General features: G+C 35.7%; 1 protein-coding gene across 2 annotated transcripts in view; it reads left to right on the plus strand.

The window, feature by feature from the left end:
- The first annotated feature begins 221 nt into the window (after nt 1–221).
- LOC112044871 (protein decapentaplegic) overlaps nt 222–23,845 on the plus strand; it is a 31,755-nt gene continuing 8,131 nt past the window's right edge. Inside the window, exon 1 of one of the 2 annotated variants that reach the window (XM_052883655.1) lies at nt 222–524. The gene's annotated coding sequence lies outside the window, so the exon portion shown is untranslated. Of the gene's footprint in view, nt 525–23,549; nt 23,825–23,845 lie in introns of those variants that run through there. The other variant, XM_024080858.2, reaches the window with a different exon arrangement.

Consider the following 23,845-nt stretch of genomic DNA (forward strand, 5'->3'; position numbering starts at 1 on the left):
CGAGATTAAATCTGAAGGCTGCGCGTGCGGCGTGCGGCGTGCGACGGTGCGCGGTGACGCAACGCTAGCGCGCAGACGCGGTAGCGCCGCCGCGCGTCCTCCGCCAGCCTTCAGCGCTTGCCACTTGCCGAGCTGCCTCGTAATAATTGTTATAGAGACGAGTTCAGTAATTAAGCGATAATTATACCAACAGAGTGGCGGCAGGCGCAGGGCGGCAGACGGCAGTCGGCAGTCGAGTGGCGGCCGCGTCGCGCATCAGTCACTCGTGCGAGTGATGCTCTTGGAACATCGACATTTTTCTATCGGACGTCGAAGGAATCTCACCGGACTGGTTCCCGCGCAACGCTGCGTTAGTGCGCCGCTCTGGTGAACCCTTTCGCTTGTAAATGTGCCGATATTTACATATGCGCGCTCGATCTCGCATCGAACTTTCGATCTGCGCCCGTAGCTCCACCGCGCTCCGCTAGCAGCCGCCGGCGCCGCCGCCCCAGCGCTCTCCTGCAGCACAGCGTGCGATGATCCACGTACGTTACTCTGTTACATGCTACTGTCTTCTGACTCAGTCGCCTAGGCGACAGAATACCTGCTACGCTTTAACCTGTTCGCGTTTGTATGAATTTCTACTTGCGTAATCGTCACTTGAGATTCAACCGCTCTAACACTATGATATAAGCTTTTATAGATTCATTGAAAATTCATAGAATTGAAACATCTTCTATAGTCAGTATCACATAACCAACTAAAGGTACCAGTGCGCGGACTTTCTGCATCTTACTGAGGGCAACGTAGGTACCAAGTAACGTTGCCCTAAGTTTTGTGCTAGATGTTACATTTATTAAGTTCATTGTCATTATTTACTTAAATTATTCCTTCCATTTATCAGGTTAAATACCTCAAATTATATTAGGTAGGTAACACATACCTAAATATAAAAAGAGAAATCTTGAATAATAATTACTTACTTAAGTAGGAACCATTTTAAGAAAATATCTACTTAAAATAACTTGATAGTAAGTGCTAAAACTGTTTCTTAGCTCTATCTCAACTTAACTAGTCTAACCTGTTATGTCTCCACAAACCTAACGACGTCACATGGACACTGGCTGGTTTTTAATCATAAATAGATTAGATAACTCTATATTTAAAAAAAATCTTTACAAGTGCTTTACTTGCTTATCGTATTTTTAAAAACAAAGCTTGAATATCGAAATTTTTATAGCTACCGATTTTTTACATACTTATATCTTTGTAATACCCTTAAAATTCAAACGCTATTAATCAATTTAAACTTGGTAATTCTGTTAAAATGTTATGTGCCTTCAAACTGAAGAAAATTGACTTTTCCAATAAAATATGGTCACTAATCAAGCTACTCTTTTATGTTATCTATAAGCTCTATGTGCCGTGATAGCCCAGTGGATATGACCTCTGCCTCTGATTCCGAAGGGTGTGGGTTCAAAACCGGTCCGGGGCATGCACCTAACGGTGAAGGAAAACATCGCGAGGAAACCTGCATAGCAGAGAATTTTCTTAATTCTCAACGTGTGTGAAGTCTGCCAATCTGCATTGGGCCAGTGTGGTGGTATTGGCCTAACCCCTCTCATTCTGAGAGGAGACTCGAATTCAGCAGTGAGCAGAATATGGGTTGAAAAGACGATAAGCTGTATGTTCCTTTAAGCCCCATCACGCTACTATGAATTTTTTATGAAATTCACAATCGTAGTAATTTATCTAGATGGTATTTAGCAAATTAACAAAGTAAAGTTTGTAGATTCAATTTGCGTCGTTGGTCTAGTAAATAACTATGTAGCTTCCGATAGTGAAGTCCTTCATTCTTGGGTTGGGCTACGTAATATTGAGCTTTTCTATCTCCTGAGAAATTCTCAGTGGCAGCGTGGAGTTCGGATGTTGCCTGTTGGTGGTGTTATCTGACTCTTAATCCCCCTTTGAGAAAGGACCCAAGAGAGACCCCCTTTCAGAAGCATAGTGAGCCATTCCAGTATGCTGATAATGTCGATTTCATTTGAAGTGTCACAGAATTGTCGGTGTGTGAACAAAACTGCGTACTTAGTCGTTATAGGTACTTTAGCGTTTTTCATGTTCTGTGGTACCGATCTATTCGGGTGAATCACTCAGAGAGTTTGAACAGTTTTCATCTGGCATCGTATATTTAGGACACTAGCAATATACTGAATCTTCTCATTAATATAAAGTCGAAAGAGACTGGACGATTTTCTTCTGTCGTCTTAACTTCGCGATACTAAAATGCAAATTCATCATTTCAAACGAAGATTTAATTTTGGACAGTTAATCTCAAAGTCAAAAAAGACTTTGAACGGTTTTCTTCTGTCGTTGTAATTTTGGGGTACTAAAATACCAGCTCCTCTCATAACATTAAGCGAAGATTTCGACAATAGATCACAAATTCCAAAGAAACTGAACGGTTTCACACACAAAACTTCTACTTGTTCTTGTAATTTCAAACTAAGATTGAATATACATTTAACACTTTTATTAATTCCGTGACTAAAATACTAGCTCCTCTCATAAAATTACAGCAAAGGTTTCGACAATGGATTTTAAGTCCAAAGAGACTTCGACTTCGTTTTCTTCTGACGTACTAACTTTGGGACACTAAAATTGTAGTTCCTCTTATAAAATTAAACGAAGGTTTCGACAGTAAAACCGCGACATAATAAGGCTATTCTGAAATCAGATTGTGGTCTTGACCTCTGCGGTCTCTAGGATTACTTACAGCATGCAGAGGTCATCTCGACTTTATTGTGTCATTAATTAAACGTTTAATAGGAGGAACGGGGGCACCACATCGTCTGCTTCATGTTTGTTAATGTTTCTAAATTAACATTCCATGTGGTCATACGTCAATACAAATTGTGGGTAGAGGTAAGCTTAAGCTTAAATACCTAAATATTTTCTATCTTCACTATCATCATCATCATTAACAACGTATAATCGGCTCACTTTTGAGCACAATTCTCCTCACAGAATGAGATGGATCCGGCTAATAGTCCACCATGGTGACCATGTGCCACCAATGCAGTCAGAAAATTTTCAGGTTTTAAGGTTACTTACCGACATTTACCGACTATTAGACTAAATGAAGCATATTCTAATTCCCATTCTATTCATCTCCAGTGTCACTAATAGTCAACAGAGAGAGCTAAAAATTGATCTCTTTCTGCAAAAATAACATATGCATAGACTTATTTGTCTTAAATCAGATTTGAGGAAATCTTTAGAGGAACTGAAGAAACTTTATATTTATTAATTGTAATAGTAGGCAAACCAGAATGCGTTTAGAAAAACCCTTTTAATAATTCCTTCTTCATTTTAAATTATGAGAAAGCCACATTGTGCCTTAACTATGGGCATTTTAGGAAAGCTTAGAGTCGTCTCAGAATCACACAGCGGTCGATGGAGAAAGCTATGCTCTGGAGTCATTTCAGAGGCATTCTTTGGGAGATGGTGAGATATGCTCCGAGTGGGTACCTTTACGGGATTGAATTGGAAATGAGGAAAAGAACCGAAGTTAGCAATGGAAGACGCTCAACGAGTCGTTAAGCTAAAGTAGCTATTAGGCAGGCAGTCAGGCACATCTTTTAATTGTAAAAACTGATGGACAACTGTATCTTAAGGTGTTAAAATGACGACCCTGATCGACGACGATGATATTTGTTGATGACAATGATAATAGTTGGAGATTTTTTTTGTGAAATTTTTTTTTATTTATAGAATAATTAATATTAAGAAATTGATCTTTCAATTGTATCCAAAGTTCTACTACAAAATATCTACGAGTACACCATAGTACAAGGTTCTACCTCTTTTTATTTAATACTGATAGATACTTCCACGATTTTGTAGATACGGTATTTTTGGATATGTTTTTCCTTTTGTGTAGGCATTCCTGATATATTTTCCTTATAACGACGAAACGAAGTAAAAGTAGGTTCCTAAGACTTCTCCAGACTGTGGGTAAACTCCGTGAATATCAGGCAGTAGTTTTTGAAAATTGCTTGAACTAACAAACATATCGTTAATTTAATAGCAATTGTTTTAAGTTCTTATAGATTACAAAACCTGCTTAGAAAAAGTTACTACGAGTATTTATGGTCTTTTAAAAAATATCAGGCTTTCATACAGTTTATTTAGATAGGTATGTATTAATAGATCATACCTGTTTAATACCTTCAATAGTCCAGGTCTGGCTGGTAGGTGGCTTCGGCCGTGGCTAGTTACGACCCTTCCTGCAAAACCGTACCGCCAAGCGATTTGGCGATCGAAAGGGGTGTGGATTTTCATCTTCCATCTTCCTAACAAGTTTAACAAGTAGTCTGCTTCCATCTAAGATTGAATCATCACTTACCATCAGGTGAAATTGCATTCAAGGGCTAACATGTAAAGAATAAAATAAAAATAAAATCTATTGAGCACAATAGATAATCGGTGGGTAAAGTAAATAGGCAGCTACATAAACTGACAAAGTAGACACGGCTATGTTGGATTGGTAACCACCGAAGCATGCAATCAGTAGGCTGTTAAAATTCACGGTTGCTGATTTCACTAGCGCCGCCCCGCGCTCTTTTCTTACAATACATTGAGCCTGTGATACCCAGACATTCGGTATTTTATATGAGGAAAGGAGAAAGGAAGGAACTTTATTTTAGAATTCAAACTATCGTGAATATTATTTATATTAATTGATTATAAACACGTGATACAACGTGATACAACGTCGGAGTATGTATAGTTTCGAACCTATACGGGGCCCTTAGTCATGAGCCGGTTCTTGCAACGCGGCACGATTAAAACTTTACCTATTAGAACTTTATTTTTTATTTCTACGTTTTGCCACACATATTTTGTGTTGCCAATACAACAATTAAATATTATAAACTTGTTAGTTACTTAAATCAAAAATAATGTTTTGTTTTAAATGTTGTGTTGTTGTTGACAGCCTTAAAAACTCCAAATACAAAAGAGTATGCAGCAATGATTTTCAGACGTGAACCCTTTCCAGATACGGCCACGATAAGCTATTTTACGTAAACTATAAAGCTGAAACTATGTCAGTACATGCTCTTACCATAGGGGGGGGGGGGGCACTGTAGTAAGCTATGTTAGTAGTTAGTGGAATTTGGGGGTAGCAGAATTTAAACTCTCAACCGTCAAGGAATAAACCGTAATTTTCGATGAGTCATCAGTGATCAGGCAATCCTTCAGAAAACACGGTTAAATATCAGAATTCAAGGAACTATAGCGAAAGGTTGTAACAAAGCTAAGAAATATTAGAATTTGAGGTTAAATTAGAATTTAACGATCTCTAGCTTAGACTAATATAAAGCTAAGTGTCTGGCGAATGAGGACATGATTTAAGTTAATTCATGAAAAATAAAAAAACATTGTTTTGGACTTGGAAATTTGAAGGTCTGGACTGGACCCTCAAAACCTACAACCTCCCAAAGCCACGGTTTATACACCAAAATTGCCCACCATCTTTATCAATATTGTAAAGAGGTAAAGTTTTTAGGGTATTGTAAGTAATCTCTTGATCTACAAAATCTAATTTGAAAATTCTTTTACCACTAGAAAGCCACGTTATTGTGAATGTTAGGTCATATTTCCTAAGATCTGGCCTTCACATATTTTATTTAACTACCCATTAGTATGTGTGGTAATATCTTGGAAGCTAAATTACGACTCAACAGATCTTTCAACGTTTTCCTCAAACTGAAAATCTTAATAGACGCTTGCTTGCAGTACATTTATTTCCTCAAGCTATTTTTATCCTGCACAGGGCATTCCATTTATAGTATCATTCCTTTTTTAAAATAACCATAGATTAGAAGTCCTTTTTAAGCTTTGCCTCAGCAATCCTCCCCAGGCTCCCAGCAGGTTTCTATCAACAGTTTGTCTATAATGTGTGTGTGAGTGTGTTGCGTGGACCGGTCTTGCGGACGCGAGCTACCGATACCAGCACATAATTTAAATAAATGATGAAGCCCCGTGCAGTGTTTCACAATTAAAACTGTTAAAGATGACGAAACAGCTAAATTTTCGTTACACATCAAATAATAATTAGAAAGCAACACGACAATCTAGACAAAATTAGGCTTTTCGTTATTCTATCTATATTGTTTTCTGACAGATTTCTGCATGATAATATAAATTATTTATTGTGGTTATAGGTGTGTCATTATTATACCCATAAAGGAAAGTGGTGATTATAATGCATGTACCTTAGAAATCCTTTTTATGGCAATTTGAATAATAATAACCAAAACTAACGCAGTCACTATTAGGTACCTACGTAAAACAAAGATTTTATACTATAAGATATGCTACGTGCCTAATGTGATCTGAATTTAGCTACACACATGCACAATTTTGTGTTTACTTACGTTGTATATATTCATTACACTTCTTGAACACACAACTCGACATTGTAGACAATATTTAGGTATTGTTTTTAACTAAATGTATTGAGTTTTCATTACCAAATGTTATAAAATTAGATAAGTCTATAATGATCAATGGTGAAACACTAGAAATAGAGAATTCCACAGTTTTCCTGGGAGTGACCTTGGATTCTAAACTTCAGTGGGGTGCTCATATAGAAAAACTGTCAGGTAAACTCAGCTCAGCTGCTTTTGCAGTGAGAAAAATAAGACAGTTTACTGATGTTGATACAGCTAGACTTGTTTATTTTGCGTACTTTCACAGCGTAATGTCTTACGGTATTTTGTTGTGGGGCAAGGCTGCTGATATACATTCTATATTTGTACTTCAAAAAAGAGCAATTCGAGCAATATATCAACTAAAATCACGCGAGTCCCTTCGTCAAAAGTTTAAAGAAATAGGCATTTTAACAGTAGCCTGTCAGTATATATATAACAGTATAGTTTATGTAAGACAAAATATTAATTTGTACAAACGAAAAGGAGATCTAAACCCACGTCTTACTAGACACGGGCATAAGTTAGTTATTTCTGCACATCGTCTCCAAAGAGTTAAAAAATCTTTTGTGGGTTTGGGTGTACTCTTCTATAACAAGATCCCCAAGACTGTGATGGACTTGCCAATGCACAACTTTAAGCAATGTGTTAAAAAACATTTACTTAGTCGAGGTTACTACACTATTGATGAGTTCCTTAACGACAAAGGTGCTTGGAGGCCATTGGATCAGCTTCCACCTTCACACAGGAAATAAAACTATAAGAAATTGTAATTTAATTGTTATCAAATGTAAATTGTAATACTGTATGACTTTTTTCAAAAGAGCAACTGTTGAGTTTCTTGCCGGTATCTTCTCAGCAGAACCTGCCTTCCGAACCGGTGGTAGAATCTTTACAAATAGTCAACTGACGTGTCAAAAGTGCTTGTAAACTGAGCCTACTTGAAATAAATGAATTTTGAATTTTGAACCGACTTCAAAAAAAAGGAGGAGGTTATCAATTCGTCGGAATCCTTTTTTTCATGTATGTTAACCGATTGCTCGAAGAGGCCTGAACCGATTTGAAAAGTTATTTATTTGTTTGAAAGGGTTTGTTTTTCAATTGTTGTTTAATTAACTTTCGTTGTTTACAAGGTGACTAAATGGAATTAAGACAATTAGCCACTTTTATGCGCTTCAAGTTGGATGCGATAGTGACATATCTATTTTTCCAAAATATTTGACGTAAAAGGTCATACTTAGTGCTTCTTATAAATGGACCTATTTCTATTTCGGTTTAGTATCAACCCAATTATAAACAAGCAACTTTTCATCTTGTTTTCTAATTGTTGTTCCGATGTACCAGCCGGGCCCTCTTTCCGACTGAACTTTCTCCACTTTGCCCGATGTTAAGCGTCAACCTTTAATAGTTAAGGCTGTATAACAAGAATTTAAGTAACTGTCATAATATTGTAAAGATATATACCAGAATAATAGTGGAAGTCCACGATTTCATCCGTGTGTTTTCAGTTATTCACAAAACCCGCAAGAACCTTTGATTTTTTCGGGATAAAAATATCCTGTATGATACTTAATAACTTTCTCTATCTTTAATTAAAGGCCTCATTAAAACCGGTCTAGCCGTCCGAGATATAAGCCCCGACAAACAGACCAACTGACAGGCAAAAAAAATAAGAAAAGGATGTTTGTATATAGTGAGAAAACACATTTTAAATCACAGGCAAATACTTCAATTTTTTTAAGCTTTATTTTCTACGCCGCGTGGAAATCAGTTTTTCACAAATCCCGCGGAATCCATGGATTTTTCCGGGATGAAAAGTATCCAATGTGTTAATCCAGAGTAAAATCTATTTCCATTACAAATATCCAAATCGCTTCTGTAGCCGCAGCGTAAAAGAGGAACAAACATACACACTTACACACTTACACACAAACTTTCGCTTTATAATTAGTGTGATTCTTTACAAATTAGCCCTTGACTATAATCTTACCTGATGGCAAGTGATGATGCAATCTAAGATGGAAGCGGGCTAACTTGTTAAGAGGAGGATGAAAATCCACACCCCTTTCGGTTTCTACACGACATCGTACCGGAACGCTAAATCGCTTGGCGGTATGCCTTCGCCGGTAAGGTGGTAACTAGTCACGGCCAGACCTGGACCAATTGAGATAACCTTAAACGGCCCAGGCGGGGATCAAATGTAGAAGCTATAGTCTGTCAAGTTCGTTGATGACACTCTCATGATATGCGGGCGACGGGGGGCAAGACTGCACGGGTGTGCAATCGTGCGTGCGGGGAAGTGAGGGGCATCGTGGGTTTTTCATTCATCGCTACATTCGTCTCCCGGTCCGCGCGGATCATCGGGAGTGTTACGAACGAAGTTGCCAAGCTGTAGGTATGCATTCATTTGAAGGCTGGGTGTGTGGCCAGTATAATTCTAATGGAATATTCTCTATTTTGGTCTTTATTATCGACCTATTAAAATAAACATCAAATCAATTGACTTAATGTCAATTACCTACTGTGTGATATCCACCAGTAAACACCGGATGACATTTTTTATAGAATCTCAATTTCGTACCTATAAGTCAACTAGCACAATTACTGTAGCCATTTAATTTCTGTGCAACAACACATCTTGCCAAATATTCAAACAACGAATAATATATTTATCTTCAACGTTTATATATTGATGGAGTATATATCTATATCTATCTATATATATATATATCTATACTTATAATAAAACTGAACAGTTGACCAGTTACAGTTTTATTGTTATTCTGTGCATTGAATATATTTTGAACATTACTGGAGGGCAATAAACAATCGATACTGAAGCCAAAAATATTTTAGTCGAAAGTGTATATCGATTTTCACGCGGTAAAAGTCGCGGGCATCTGCTAGTATTATATACCTATATAACCTTTAATTATAAAGTAGGTAGAGCTATTAATTTCGACTTATTTTGGGGTACGTGAATATTATTGTGTGTGAAACGTATAGTGAGTATACCTGATAAACTTATTTCTAGTTTGTGATATTATGTTTAGCATAACAAGTTTTCCAAGGTTATTATTGGTACAATATGGATGACTCCCTGTACATCAGACGGTCTTGTCTTCTTGGATATCGGAATAAGAATTTATTATTTCGACAAGATTTTCTTAATAACTAACCATGTATCTGCCGCCGTAGAAAATTTTCCTCAAAAATTGGTGAATTTTAATCAAGGATATTATATTTATTTTTTACTTTGTTAGAATATTTATGCCATAAACATATTATATATATAATATATTAGTTTATTTTACGTTATTTATAATTAAATATAATTTGTGTAATATGGTTTATGTATTAGTGTGTAGTTATTGGTATGTTTAATGTATATTTTATTACGTACACACCACCTTGTCCTAATAAGTTCCTAAGCCCAAGATTGCCTGGAAGAGATCGCTACTAAGGGATAAAGCCGCCTTTTGTATTCTACTTTTTCTTATGTTTCCGTTTCGCTTTTTTTAATCATTGTGGTGTACAAATAAAGAGTATTAGATAAATAAAATAAAATAAGATGTTTAAAAATAACATAAAAAATGGAACTGACTTCAAAGACGTATTTCAGTTATTTTGATTTTAACACAAAACTACTAAGTCGATTTTCATGAAAATTAAATGGGACCAATCGGGAAGAGCCGTGATAGATAGAGCCTCCGTTTCTGCAGGATGTGGGTTCGAATCCGGTCCGCGGCATGCACCTCCAAATTTGTCCGTCCGTCACGATGTTTTTCCTTCACCGTTTGAGACACGTAATATTTAATTTCTTAAAATGCATACAACTGAAAAGTTGGAGGTGCATGCCCCGGATCGAATTCGAACCTATGCCCTCCGGAATCGGAGGCAAAAGTCATATCCACTGGGCTATCACGAGGTCACGAGGTACGAGTAAGAGTATTTCACTAAGGATCAGGCAAGCACTTGCCTAAACCGTGAGAACAGTGAAACTAAGCCGTTACACTAATTACGTCAACAAAGCCGATGATAATGGAACTACTGTTACCACTTTTTAAGGAAGGAGGATAGATAATAATTACTTTACCTATTAACCGCTATTTTAAAACTTCCTTTCACAAAATTCCTTTCGTGGTAAAGTACAAAAACAGTTTGTTCTTTGATGATGTTCGGTTTGCTTGTACCTATTCTTCTTATTTACTGAGCTACTTGTAATATGTACTTACTAATAGATACTACGTACAACTTACAAATTGCAAGCACTTATTTTTGATCATAATCATCATAAACATATACGGCTCACTGCTGAGCTCGAGTCCTACCTATAGTAAGAGCTTAGACTAACAAACAGCCTCCATAAAATAAAGTAAACCCAGAAATATACAGGGTGCCTCGAATTTAATTGATAAAACGCAAATTGTAGATATACCACCTAATTATCAAAAACAAATTTAACTAGTTTTGAAAAAAACCCTAGCCGTTGTAATTAATATTTTAAAGATCTGATTTTTGTTAAACATTAATGATTAAATTACCAATGTATTACGATACTATTTTTATAAATAATGTTTTATTTGTTTTGTAAAAGAAACTGTGAGTGCAATAATTATTTTTCTATAAGATGACCTGTAAAAAAATGTATTGTAACTGAAGTGTCATAACATTTTAAACACTTGTATTTATAACAATCTTACCGATATTCAGCTTGGTGGGAATTTAGGTAACTTCGAATGTTTAAATTGACCAGACTATAATGAGGTTTGTAAATAGTTAGAAAACTTGTGTCTACTCTTTGTAGTTACAAAGTTGCTGTTAAAAATGTATGGGAGGTGCTGAATTTTCAATGTAAGAAAAGTGTTCGTTCTAACTTTTTTCTTTTAAATGGTTTACAATATTTGTCTACTTGCCTATAATACTGTCGTTTGTATGGACTTCTTATGCTGGATGTCTAATTGGCTAGTTATATTTAATAAAGACGTATCTACCTAGGTACTGCTAAGCCATTAAGCGTACCGGTAGGATGCGCTTAGAAAAGCTAACTTTTCATTGAATAAAACTCTCGACCCCTGATTCTTAAATTAATGTTCTTGAAAACTATTTTCTTTCCAACTCCAGGCTGCTACTGAGAATTTTCCTGAACGAAGAAAAATCCAAGACTCAAATCCAGGAGCTCATGATCAGTAGTCGACAACCACTAGTCCAACGAAGCAGTTGTTTACGTATTGACAGACGTTTATAAATTATAATCTGCATCAACAGAATGGCGTATTACCAATCAGATAAATCTATAATCTCAATAAATATGCGTCGATTACCGCGTATCTCGCTGCTGATCTCCCGGAATGTGTCCACGACCTTCAACGTGAAACCGAGCTGACTTTATCACATAATGATATCCTTGCATATATCGGTGCATTTGTAGGCTTCTGCCAATGCAATCGGAACCTACCAATGCGATTTTAGTTTACAAACAACCTAAAGGGAACTCTATTTTTAATTGCATAAAGATTACAAACGCTTAAACCCACAATCTGTTACAGGGAAGTGAAATGGAAACCTAATTGGTAGAAATATGAATCTAAACTGTTCTTTGTAATTTAGGCTGCACTTACATAACACTTCTGCACGAGTGTTATAAAAACAAAATCTTTTTTTACTAATAGCTGTTTATATATTTCAACAAACCATGATAATCAAGTATCTTTAGATAATAAAAACAAGGTTTTTTTAAAAACAAATAATGAAATGTAGCTTCGTTAAATAATAATTAATTTTCTCTTATCTGTTATATCAAATTCAAAAAAACCTGAAAATTCATTTTTGCATCGTTAGTTAGATTATTATTACACGAATAATAAGCAGAAGTACCTATTGTATTAGTGTTTGGAATTGGTACGAGGGGAAACCTTTTCCTCAATATAACTTGAACTTAAAAGTTCAAGAGATTTACAAATTTTAAAATTCACATAAATCGAGCTAACGCTTTACGTTTAGAGGGAAATAAACAATTTCAGATTCAAAATATATATATTTTGTAAAAAAATAAAGAAATGATTATATAACATACAAAGTAAAAGACATTTTTATATAAGTAGTATAAACATCTTTCATTTATCATGTTCTATTATAAAGATCTGCGGTTACAGAATTCCAATGGACATAACTACTTATTGTTAGAATCTCAATCAGATATTATCTTTATAATCGTCGGAATGCATTGACAATATATTGCTTATGAATAATTGTTCTCAATACGGTTCTATAGCATAAAACGAACAGTAATATAAAAGCTAACAGAAACTATCTAACATTGAAAAGTAAACAAACCAGTTCAAGCCGAAAGTACAAATTGTAAAACACTTAATATTGGATTTAAATAAAATTTCTAAGACCCAGATTTCCTTTATGTTACGTCTCTGACGAAGACAGACGTAAGTGGGTTGGGAAAGACGGGCAAACTGTTACTGGCATAAAATAGCTGTACATTAGGTGTTCAGCTGACGGGATGAGTGGAAAATGGCTCCGGAAACGCTGTTTCCAACCGGCAATTCGCGAATGAGGCCGTTCGACTTATTTATAGTAATACCATCGCGTTTTAATCCAGTATAAGTAAGGTACAGATTTTTTATTTCACCTTTCTAAATCAGAGGTCACTTCCTGACACTGAATAAGTATCTAGTTAGTTTGTGTTTCCTGGGACGATGTAAAGCAGTATGGTGTACCTAATCATACATGCTTATTTCTTAATTGTACTGTATTGTTTAAAACTTCTAAGTAATCACACGTATTTATCAATAATGCATTTATATAGCCCTCATAATTTATGAATGAAGAAAATTTTAAAAAGGGAATAAAGTAAAATAAAAAAAATAAAAATAAATTTATACGTTGTAACCGTCGAAAAAGTCGCGTTTAGGTAAGTATGCCAGTAATTATACGTTAAATAATTACCAATAATAAACAGTATAATTCTCGTATTTCTCAACATATGCCAACAAAGTGTTGCTTTATTAATTGTAAGCCTTTAAACAATACACTAATCTATTGAAACGTAGACGACAAACTATTATATGGGCGTGACGAAAATGGTCTAGTTTCACTTGTCACTAGGCCATAATATATATCATAAGGTATGCTTCAATTAGGCTACTACTAAGAAGAATTTAATATCTATAGTATCCATATGGTAAAAGTATAAATTAGATATTCCTTTCCCAAGTGGTAAATTCATGATATTTACCGCTGCAATGGAATGATATTTTATACTAGAGATATGGCACTAGCGCATCAAAACTGAGGCAGACAAATGTGCATAATTGTCTTAATTTTATTTAGTCGCTAATTAAACATCGAAAGTTATTTTAACACATAACACCTAAATACTGTCTACAATGTCGACAGTGTATTCTATCTACAATTAGGAAGTGTAAAAAAAATATATACATAAATATAGCCGTGTATTAGCCGTGTTTCATAATCAATTAATATGAACACTCACGATAGTTTAAATTCTAAAATACATAAATATATAATGTAAGAGAACACAAAATTGTCCATGTGTGCGTTCAGTGGAGTCGCTAAATTCGTATCACTTTTTGCGGTGATTTTGTAGGCACGTAACATATCTATAGTATAAAATAATCATTGCTGCAATGTCAATACAATTGATGTTTCCTTTAAAACGAGTGTGATCCTAAAGACTTTTTAAGAGCAACCTTGATGGATTGTTTAGATAAGGCAGTCAGTAATTTGCTGATTTCAAGATATCTGTGAATGTTATATTTGCCGTGTTCCATTGAAACCGGGGGACGTAATCCTCTCGTGTCGCAGCTATTCCCGACGGTCGTTGATCTAATTGAGCATTTGAGCGGTGCGTGCGTGCTAATGGACTAATTACGTACATGAGAGAATTGGTGACTAACGCAGGACGCGAGCGGCCGTGGGAGGCAGACGGCATGGCTCCGCCATACTTCGTCGTGTAATGCTCTATTACTACTACTTATACCTACTCGGTATTTTTTTTATTCTTTACAAGTCCTCCGTGAGTCGTATTCCTCATGTGTGAGGGTCGTGACCACCTCCATCTCTAATCCTTGTCTTTAGGATGGTATGCCATTCTTTCCTATCTCCGGCTACGCGAAGAGCATCGTAAACTGTGGACTCGAGTGTAGTGCGGACCTGGTCGACCCTCACACATGATGAATACGACTCACGGAGGGAGGACAAGTAATTTACTAATGACGGCAGTGTGGCGCAGTGGTTAGTGACCCTGCTTCTGCATCCACGGCCGTGGGTTCGATTCCCACAACTGGAAAAATATTTGTGTGATGAGCATGGATTTTTTCCTGTGTCTGTGTGTATTTATACATTATATAAGTATTTATATGTAGTATATAAATGTATATGAATATTATAGTATCAACTATCTTAGTACCCATAACACAAACTACTCTGTATGCTTACTTTGGGGCTAGATAGTGATGTGTATTATTTAAGTATATTTATTTTAATTTATTTTTAAAAAAGTTAGCCCTTGACTACAATCTCACTTGATGGTAAGTGATGATGTAATCTAAGATGGAAGCGGGCTAACTTGTTAGGAGGAGGATGAAAATCCACACTCCTTTTGGCTTCTACACGACATCGCACGCTAAATCGCTTGGCGGTACATCTTTGTCGGTAAGGTGGTAACTAGCCACGGCCGAAGCCTCCCACCAGCTAGACCTGGACCAAGTAAGAAAACCTCAATCGGCCCAGCCGGGGATCGAACCCAAGACCTCCGCCATTAAATCCACCGCGCATACCACTGCGCCACAGAGGCCGTCAAAACTTGACTTTACAAACATGTTCTTGTTCATGTTCACTGTTGTTCTTTTTAACTTATTTTTAACTAGCTGACGCCGCGCGGTTTCACCCGCGTGGTACCCGTTCCCGTAAGAGTACTGAGATATTATATAGCTTATAGCCTTCCTCGATAAATGGGCTATCTAACACTGAAAGAATTTTTTAAATCGGACTGGTAGTTCCAGAGATTAGCGCGTTCAGACAAAAAAACAAGCCAACAAACTCTTCAGCTTTATAATATTAAGTATAGATAGTGATTTATCTTGCTATTCTTATGGAGACAACATCTCTTGAGGCTGCTCTGGTTTCTGGAGTGACCTACCTACATATGTAGGTATAGAACTTTCAGTCGGGTGGCTTGGATTCGTCGGTTTTTCGCAAGAAAGAAAACAAACAAACTGTCATAAAGAAATAAACTTAATTCTCAAATTAGGTAAAATAAACCAACTAAGGACATGGATATTACAAATGATAGGGCATAGGTGTGTAGGTACTTATTTTATTTACTTTAACATACTCATTACTCACACTCGTTTTTAATCATTAAAAAAATGTATCAGTAAGTGACTCTGGAAAATAATCATTTAAAGCTATTCATTTCATTAGCTGACCGCAATTACCATCTGCAGCAATGACGCAGCACATATTGACTTGTAATAAGTAACCAAAATTCTAGAACCTCAAGAAAAACTGGTATAAAATTCCGAGCGACTTCTAACTTTCGCTGGCATAAGTATAACGGATCGCGAGAGACACGCGCCAAAAAAAGAATTAAAAAAACAGGAACAACAGTTCTTTATTCGCGCGTAACGGCCCCGGTAGCAAGTTACAAGAGCGATAAGCAATCTCAGTAATTTTAATTTAATGGATGCAGCCTTATGACAACTTAGCATGAATTTATTAAAGCACTAGCGCCGTACGGTGACTTTATCTGGCCGTATCGCTGATCGTATCGGTGACGGATCTGCTGCCGTTAATGTTTATCCACCGAGGGTTCGATTTTCAAAAACAATCATCTATACTGCCGCGCTAAGTGCAAAAGCGGTATCTCAGTGACAGAAAGTTTCGGAATAATTGAAGTTATGTAAAAGTACATAGTTTTAAGGTAAAAGTGGGAAAGAAAAAACTTTTTTAAGGAGTTTTCTATACTTTAAAACTAAAATACCGGTATAACGTTTAGTTCATTAGATGTATATTTTTCTAACCGATGGCACAAAAAATCAAATAAATGTTTTTTTTTAAGATACCGCTTAGCACGGTAGTATACCTATCACTGTTAATCTGTTGTTTGTCTTTATATGCAATTTAATTGCAGCAATTTAAATGCAGCAACTTAAAGGATTATTAATACTTTAAGTTACTTTTTAGAGGGTCAACCCCTCGATGCGGGATTTTTATTGTGTACTTCGAAAGTTCGATAAATTTGTTTTCAGTGTGGACGCTTGATTGTAATAAATATTGAGATTTACGAGTGCGATTGCGTTTAAGGCGTTATAATTTAATTTTATTATCAAGTTCCATTAAATGTGAAATTAGTCATTAATTTTGACGCATTGTTGGTACCTACTTTATATTAAACTAGCTACCCGCCTCGGCTTCTCTCGAGATTGAAAACTGATTTAAGAAGACATTTGATGGTTAGGAGTTCTAAAAACTTGCCTTAGTGGTAAACTATTGTGTAACAAATTGAGAACCTCCTCCTTTTTGAAGTCGGTTAAAAAAATAGAACTACTGGACTGAACTGTCCTGAATCAGTCAGTGACACTTTCATATTGGTAGCTATACCATTGGTAGCTTAACAACGATTCGCTATTATGCAGAACTTGTGAAATATAAGTATTTGAGAAAATCGCAAGAAAATTAGGTTTTAGTATAGTTTTAGTGATTTCAATGAAGAAATAGACAGACAGATCGTAACGCGGTTTTTGCTTAACTAATATATATACTATATGTGCTGTAGCACGGTGCAGATGACAGTTGCCTTATAACGTTTATAATATGTACTATTATCGTGAATCATGACAACCGTTCAAGAGTGAAACAACTGTCACCTGCACCTTGCTATGCGCACGAACTGTAGTCCTGAAAATATTGGTCAAGTAACAATTTTTAGCCAGACAAAGAAACGCGTGTGTAATAGCTATTTATTACCTACAATAGGTATATGTTATATGTAGATAACCTTGCATCGACTAAGTTTCGCCTTGACTATAATAGATATATATTATTAATAAAGTATGGGTAGTGGGCAAAACAGACAGATCTCGATTTTTTACTACCTTCATTGGATAAATTATATTTATGTTTGCTTCAATGTTAGAACTACTACGTTTGTGGTATTTTTAGGGTTCCATGTGTAAATAAATTTCAAAGACCAGGTGGTCTGAAAATCGGGAAAAGTTCGGCACAAAACTGCGAAGTTCGATTCTTTAACTATTTATAAAGATACGTACGGAACCTTCGGTGAGCGCGTCTGACTCGCATTTGTATGGTTTTGTGATATTAAAATTATACGCAAGTTACGGCAATTAACTACTAAAGTATTCAGCTAACTAGTAATAAACTATGAGTACGTACCTACCTACATAAATATTTTAAAATATTCAATATTTATATGCATTTATTTCAAGTAAGTAACTATATGTATACTCCGCGACTTCGTCCGCGTGGAATTCAGTTTTTCACAAATCCCACAGGAGCCATGGTATCTTCGTTTTAAATTTCAGCCAAATCGGTTCAGTCCTTGCGGTGTTAAAGAGTAATAAACATCCATACAAATTTTCACGTCTATAATATCAGTAGGATAGCCTGCATAGCAAATATTTAACTAATTAAAAAAATCATCATTTCCTTAAATATTTACTACCTTTACCTAGTCTTTAGAAGCAGCTTTTTAAAAAGATTTATAATTCAAAAATTCTATAAACCAGGGTCCGCTTAATATACCAATATAGTTGACAGATTATTATCAGTTTTTACTGACAGCGATTGCCTATCTGACCTCTACTCGTTTGTTGGAACGGGTTGTTAGAATCTCATTATATATTTACAACTTTGGTGTTTCAAAGGCTTCGCGTGTTATTATTGTTCTTCCGTTTATATTCATTTATAACTTTTCCTCTAAACTTTAATGACCTCAATAAGAAGTTCCAAGATCCCCTCCTGCTTTGGAGCTCAGCATGGCATAGCGTGCCCTGTATCAAAATTAGTTGAGGGCCAGCACTCAGCACCCTGTATAAGACACCATACTTTTTAGACTTAAGGATATGAGGTTTAAGAACTAGGTATGTCTGACGTAGGCGGGTATAGAGCAACTTATTGTCCCTACAATGACTTGTTCTGCACTTACTTGTGTATACTGTGAATAGGCTCTATAATTAAATGCTCTTTTATGATAGCTGATGGTATTTCTCTTAATATCATCAGGGTTCGAAAAAAATAGAAATTAAAGTCCTTACATTTTTCTGGTTAACATATTTTGTTTTTTTTTACATTTACATGATTAATATTTTCTTTCTCAACTAAGTGTGAATTGGAGCTAAGTACTCCAGTAGTCCAATGGTCAGGGTTCGAATTCTATAAATTTAGTCGTCAGTCTCTTACCACTGAGTTATTAATGAATCAAATTCCAATTAACTTTTATACAAATTTAAGGATTCGAAAGTATGTATTTTAAAGCTAGCTAATCATCTCATACAACAATATTCAAAATTGGTGTGTTTTAGTGTATTAAGGAAACCAGCAGGCTTATTCACTATCTTTGACGTAGGTTAGTTAACATATACGTAATTGAGATTCTATGTAACAAATGTCATCCGATGCATATCATATATCATACAGTAAGTAGATGACATCCTGTCAATTGATTTGATGTTTATTTTATAGGTTGATCATAAAGATCAAAATACTAAATAGGCCAGCAGGAGGCTTACTTTTGATTGAAATATAAATTGTCCCTTCAATACATTACTTAGATAGGAAAATAACAGAAATGAAAATCATAAAAAACATTAATTTTTAAATTTGTATAGCTTAAAATAAACTTTAGCTAATTAATTATAAATATCACTATAGCTTGGCAACTTCGTTCGTAACACTCCCGATGGGCCGCGCGGGCCAGGGGGCGTGTAGCGATGAATGAAAAACCGACGACTGATGCACCTCACTTTCCCGCACGCACGATTTCACATCGGCGCAATCTTTCCCCTCGTCGCCCGCATATCATGGGAGTGTCATCAACGAACTTGCCAGACTATAACTATAGTTTGGCTAATGAAAGTAGAGACTGAAATCACCCGGCAAATTAAAAAAAGACCTACTAATCATCATTAAAAAACGTATATGTGTACATTACCACATATATAATAAATATTAAACTGCAATTATCAAACTTGAGTTACTTAAATATTTGCACTATAGTTTTAGGAACGCCCTCTATTTTGTTTTAAATTTGCCGGTTGATTTTAGTCTCTACTTTCATTAGCCAAACTCTACGTAGTACGTATACGTAAGTAACGTTCTCAAAGTACCCTTTGGATAATCATTTTATATCATTAAAAGTTCTTGCTCATATAAACCGAATAATAAAATTGAATATAAATAGTTTTTGAGCAAATTAATCATCCGCTCAAGATGTTATACAACGATTAGGTGTGGTAAAAAAGTGAAACATTTATTCTAAAAAAATTGCTCAATGAAAAACTGAGGCTTAGGTATATTTTTTCTCAGCCATCTGTTCGCAGCACGTGCGTTGATATAATCAAAATAAAATCTCTCGCCACCTGAACGAAGCTTCCTATCATTGTTAAAGCGAACATTCATCGTTAAGACTCGCAGGTAACTGTTTTTCTATAAATATATACTTTCATATACATCTATAGATAATTAGGTACATATAAAATGACTGTCCTAAGTACTGGATTTATATTTTTCATATACAAATAGGTGGTAGAGGCTTTACTATAGTATTTGACGTTTTAAAAGTGCTTGTAAACTATGCCTACTTGAACGAGTTTTGAATTTTCATTTTTTATGGGATATTTCTATCCAATACTAAAGGTGCTGACAGACTTGAGCATGCACTTCTAATGAGCATTCGTGGGAATGTTACATCACAGAAAAATACGAGAACATTTTAGCAAGCAGATTTGTTTGGAATGGAAACATCGAATAGAGCGTTCGCTAGAATTATCAAGATGTTCGTATCAATATTAGGTCTCTATTTATGCTTGGCTCGGTTCGTTGTTCAGTTCAACAAATATAAAAACGGCGAACGCTCGACGTTCTGTTACAAGTGAATGCTTAAGTCTATCAGCACCTTAAAACGTTACTTTACGGAAGTGTAATTGAATAATGAACAAAATGGGACCACCCTGTAATCAATCCTTTAAAAACAAAAAATAATTTTCAAAATCGGCCCATAAATGACGGAATTATCGCTTATTATCGCTATAAAAAAATATATACGTATTATAGCCGAACGTAGAACCTCCTCCTTTTTGAAAGTCGGTTAAAAAGTTGGTCAAAATCGAAAAATATTAAACAAACGACCTTAACAAAACCGCCTGACACAGGAAATGGGATTATAAGCAATTAGATGGGTACATTACCTATCTACAAAACGTGAAAAACTTAACAACAAAGGTATTAAATTAAACGGAAACACTTTGTAATTTTTGCGATAAAAGTAACTTTGTTCTCTTATCTGTTAACACACGGTTAGCTATGACTAATAGGATTGTGAAAAATAATTAACACTTTGAAAAAAAATGCCAAATCAAGTTAACTTACGTTTTAAATATACCTATACAAAAAATGATCTTAAAAAAAAACGTTCTCTCATATTTAGGTACATACATTATTATTATAAGTTTGTAAGTTTCTCCGTCTGTTACCTTTCAGACCTACTAAACCTATTTTAATTAATTTTGGTATTTATTAGACCCCATGGTCAGATAGAAAGTATTTGGCAGAAAATACTTTTTATCCCGGAAAAACAATTTCCTTGAGGTTTGTGAAAAACAGAAATACATTGTTGTTTATCCAGAATATGCTATATATGCAGGATATGTCCAGACCCAAAAAATGCATAAAATAACCGACAGAACTTTGAACAACAAAATAAGTAATTTTAGTTAAAAACAACTTATTCGTAATTTTAGAAATATTACATTTTTATACTTTGTTACTATCGTATCTATATGGTTCGAAGTATTTGGTAGTAAGCTTATGTTCATAGTTTTTGCAAGTTAGAGAGTTTTCATACCTACATAATACGTAAAAAACATTTCGATTTAAATAACTTACGCAACAAAATGGACTTGTATGTTTTGGATGCTGATTGTGTATGAAAATACCTTGACCTTGAAAAGTTCGTCATGCATGAGTCATTCCAGCCAAATGAGAAGCTGATTCACCCTCAACGGGATGGGGGTGAGTTATGTAACTGTCATTATCGACGCCATAACGGTTGGGCGGTGTTCTTAGAAAATCTTAGTCCTACCCCCACTCTGGTAAGATGGGCCGGGGCCATAGAGTCTGGCTTATAATTACGACTATTTACTTAAAATGCTCAGTGATTCTGCGACAAGCCTTTAATGTGACAACCGTCAGTCCATTCCTCAGTTGTGACGAAGTGACCATTACGGTTATTGTTTAGTGTTGATGGACTTTGAATTTGAAAAGATTTTGTGCTTTTTGGATTTTTTGGACATTTTCCAATTTTTTTATTTGGGTAAGATGAGTGTTTATTTTCGTTTTATTAAAACTTTATTGCAAAAAAGGCGAATTTGCATTTTAAGTAAAAATTTGTACCATTAATTCAAATAATAAAAAAATAATATATTTTTTAAAATTATAATCTACTAAGTTAGTTGAAATGTTTGAAAAAATACTACTCTTTTTTTATATGCTGAGTTACTCACTTTTATTATGGATTTAAAAAATACTATAAAGGTAATATAAGATTTAATTACCTCTAAAATATTTTTGTAAAATTTATTAATTTATTAAGAGTCGCGGAACAATCCATGTTCAATTAATTGAAATATTTATTTAGATTTCTACTCTCTATACTCTTTTAAGCATTCAAAAATAAAAATAAAATATTTTTTGTATTCTTTTTTTTAATACCTTATTTCATTTTTAACTAGAACTTGAATTTTTTTTTTGTTTTTGATGCTTAACCTTTTCTGATAGATATTTAGGTACTTGTTTTAAAATCTGTTCTAAAAAACTGTAAATAAAATCAATGCATTGAATTAAAATCTTAGTTTATCTTATATCTATATAAATATTTTCTATGAAAAATTAACTTAATATAAATCTCGCATAATTTTCTCTTGTTCAACAAAAACCGCGCGACGCGCTTTTCTGTAAATGGCTTTTGATTTCCTCACTTAAGCTTAGAGCTTAAGTTGATAAATTTACGTTAAATTAATTAACGGTGATAAATTTACCACTTGGGTCTAGCTCCTGCTATTCTGGGTTACATTTCATAATATAATAGCGTGCGCAAGGCTTTTAACTAGGCACTAATAGTACAAATTGTAGAAAATGGAAAAAATCTTCTTCAGTCAAAGTTCGTAAACTTTCGGGATACGCAGTGCATTTTCGCATCTACGGCGTGCACGCCACTGATTAGACCTAAACGCGAATTTAGGTTTGTTACCCTTTTATACCTCAATTACTCAACTGTTCATCATGAATTTTCCTTTCATTTAGAAAAAGTACCATTAACCAGGAAAATTGGATAATTGACAGAATTTGATTGTCAAAAATTACAATCATCATTATCAACCCATATTCGGCTCACTGCTGAGCTCGAGTCTCCTCTCAGAATTAGAGGGGTTAGGCCTATACCTAGTCCACCACGCTGGCCCAATGCGGATTGGCAGACTTCACACACGCAGAGAATTAAGAGAATTCTCTGGTGTGCAGGTTTCCTCACGATGTTTTCCTTCACCGTTTGACACGTGATATAAAAAAAAATTACTATAATGGAAACACATTCGTGGGCAATACTTAGTTTTGATCGAATTACACCAATGCAGTTGCCGGTTCGTAGCTCGGGAAAAGGAAAATGACGTAGCGTTGTAATGTCGCTGTCCTGGAGCCGGGCCCGGGGGTAGTGCAGGGGTAGTGCGGTGGTAGTGCGCGCAGTGGGAGGCGCGGGGGGGGCGGGGCCAGGCCGGCTCGGCCCGACGCCGCCGCGTCTGGCCTCCTCTCATTCGACCCGCGACCGCGCCGCTGTGAGCACGCTATGCGCGCAAACGCCGCAGCGCCGTCCGCCAAACCACGCGCGCGCAACCGCTCCCGCGCGAAAACACGCGCCAGTTATGTTACCGGTCCGCTCTGTTGTTATGTGCCAACGGTTCGAACGTGAACGAGTGCGCTTCCATTTGTTCCCGAAGCGCTGACAGCGCGCTTCTGTCCGCACAGCATCACGGATTGCGGATTTTGTGTGACCATCGGCGTTGGATGCGTTAAAATTTCGGGTGAGTGAGAGAGCCTAGCGG

This window comes from Bicyclus anynana, chromosome 9, assembly GCF_947172395.1.
Source record: "Bicyclus anynana chromosome 9, ilBicAnyn1.1, whole genome shotgun sequence".
NCBI classification, from domain to species: Eukaryota; Metazoa; Arthropoda; class Insecta; order Lepidoptera; family Nymphalidae; genus Bicyclus; species Bicyclus anynana.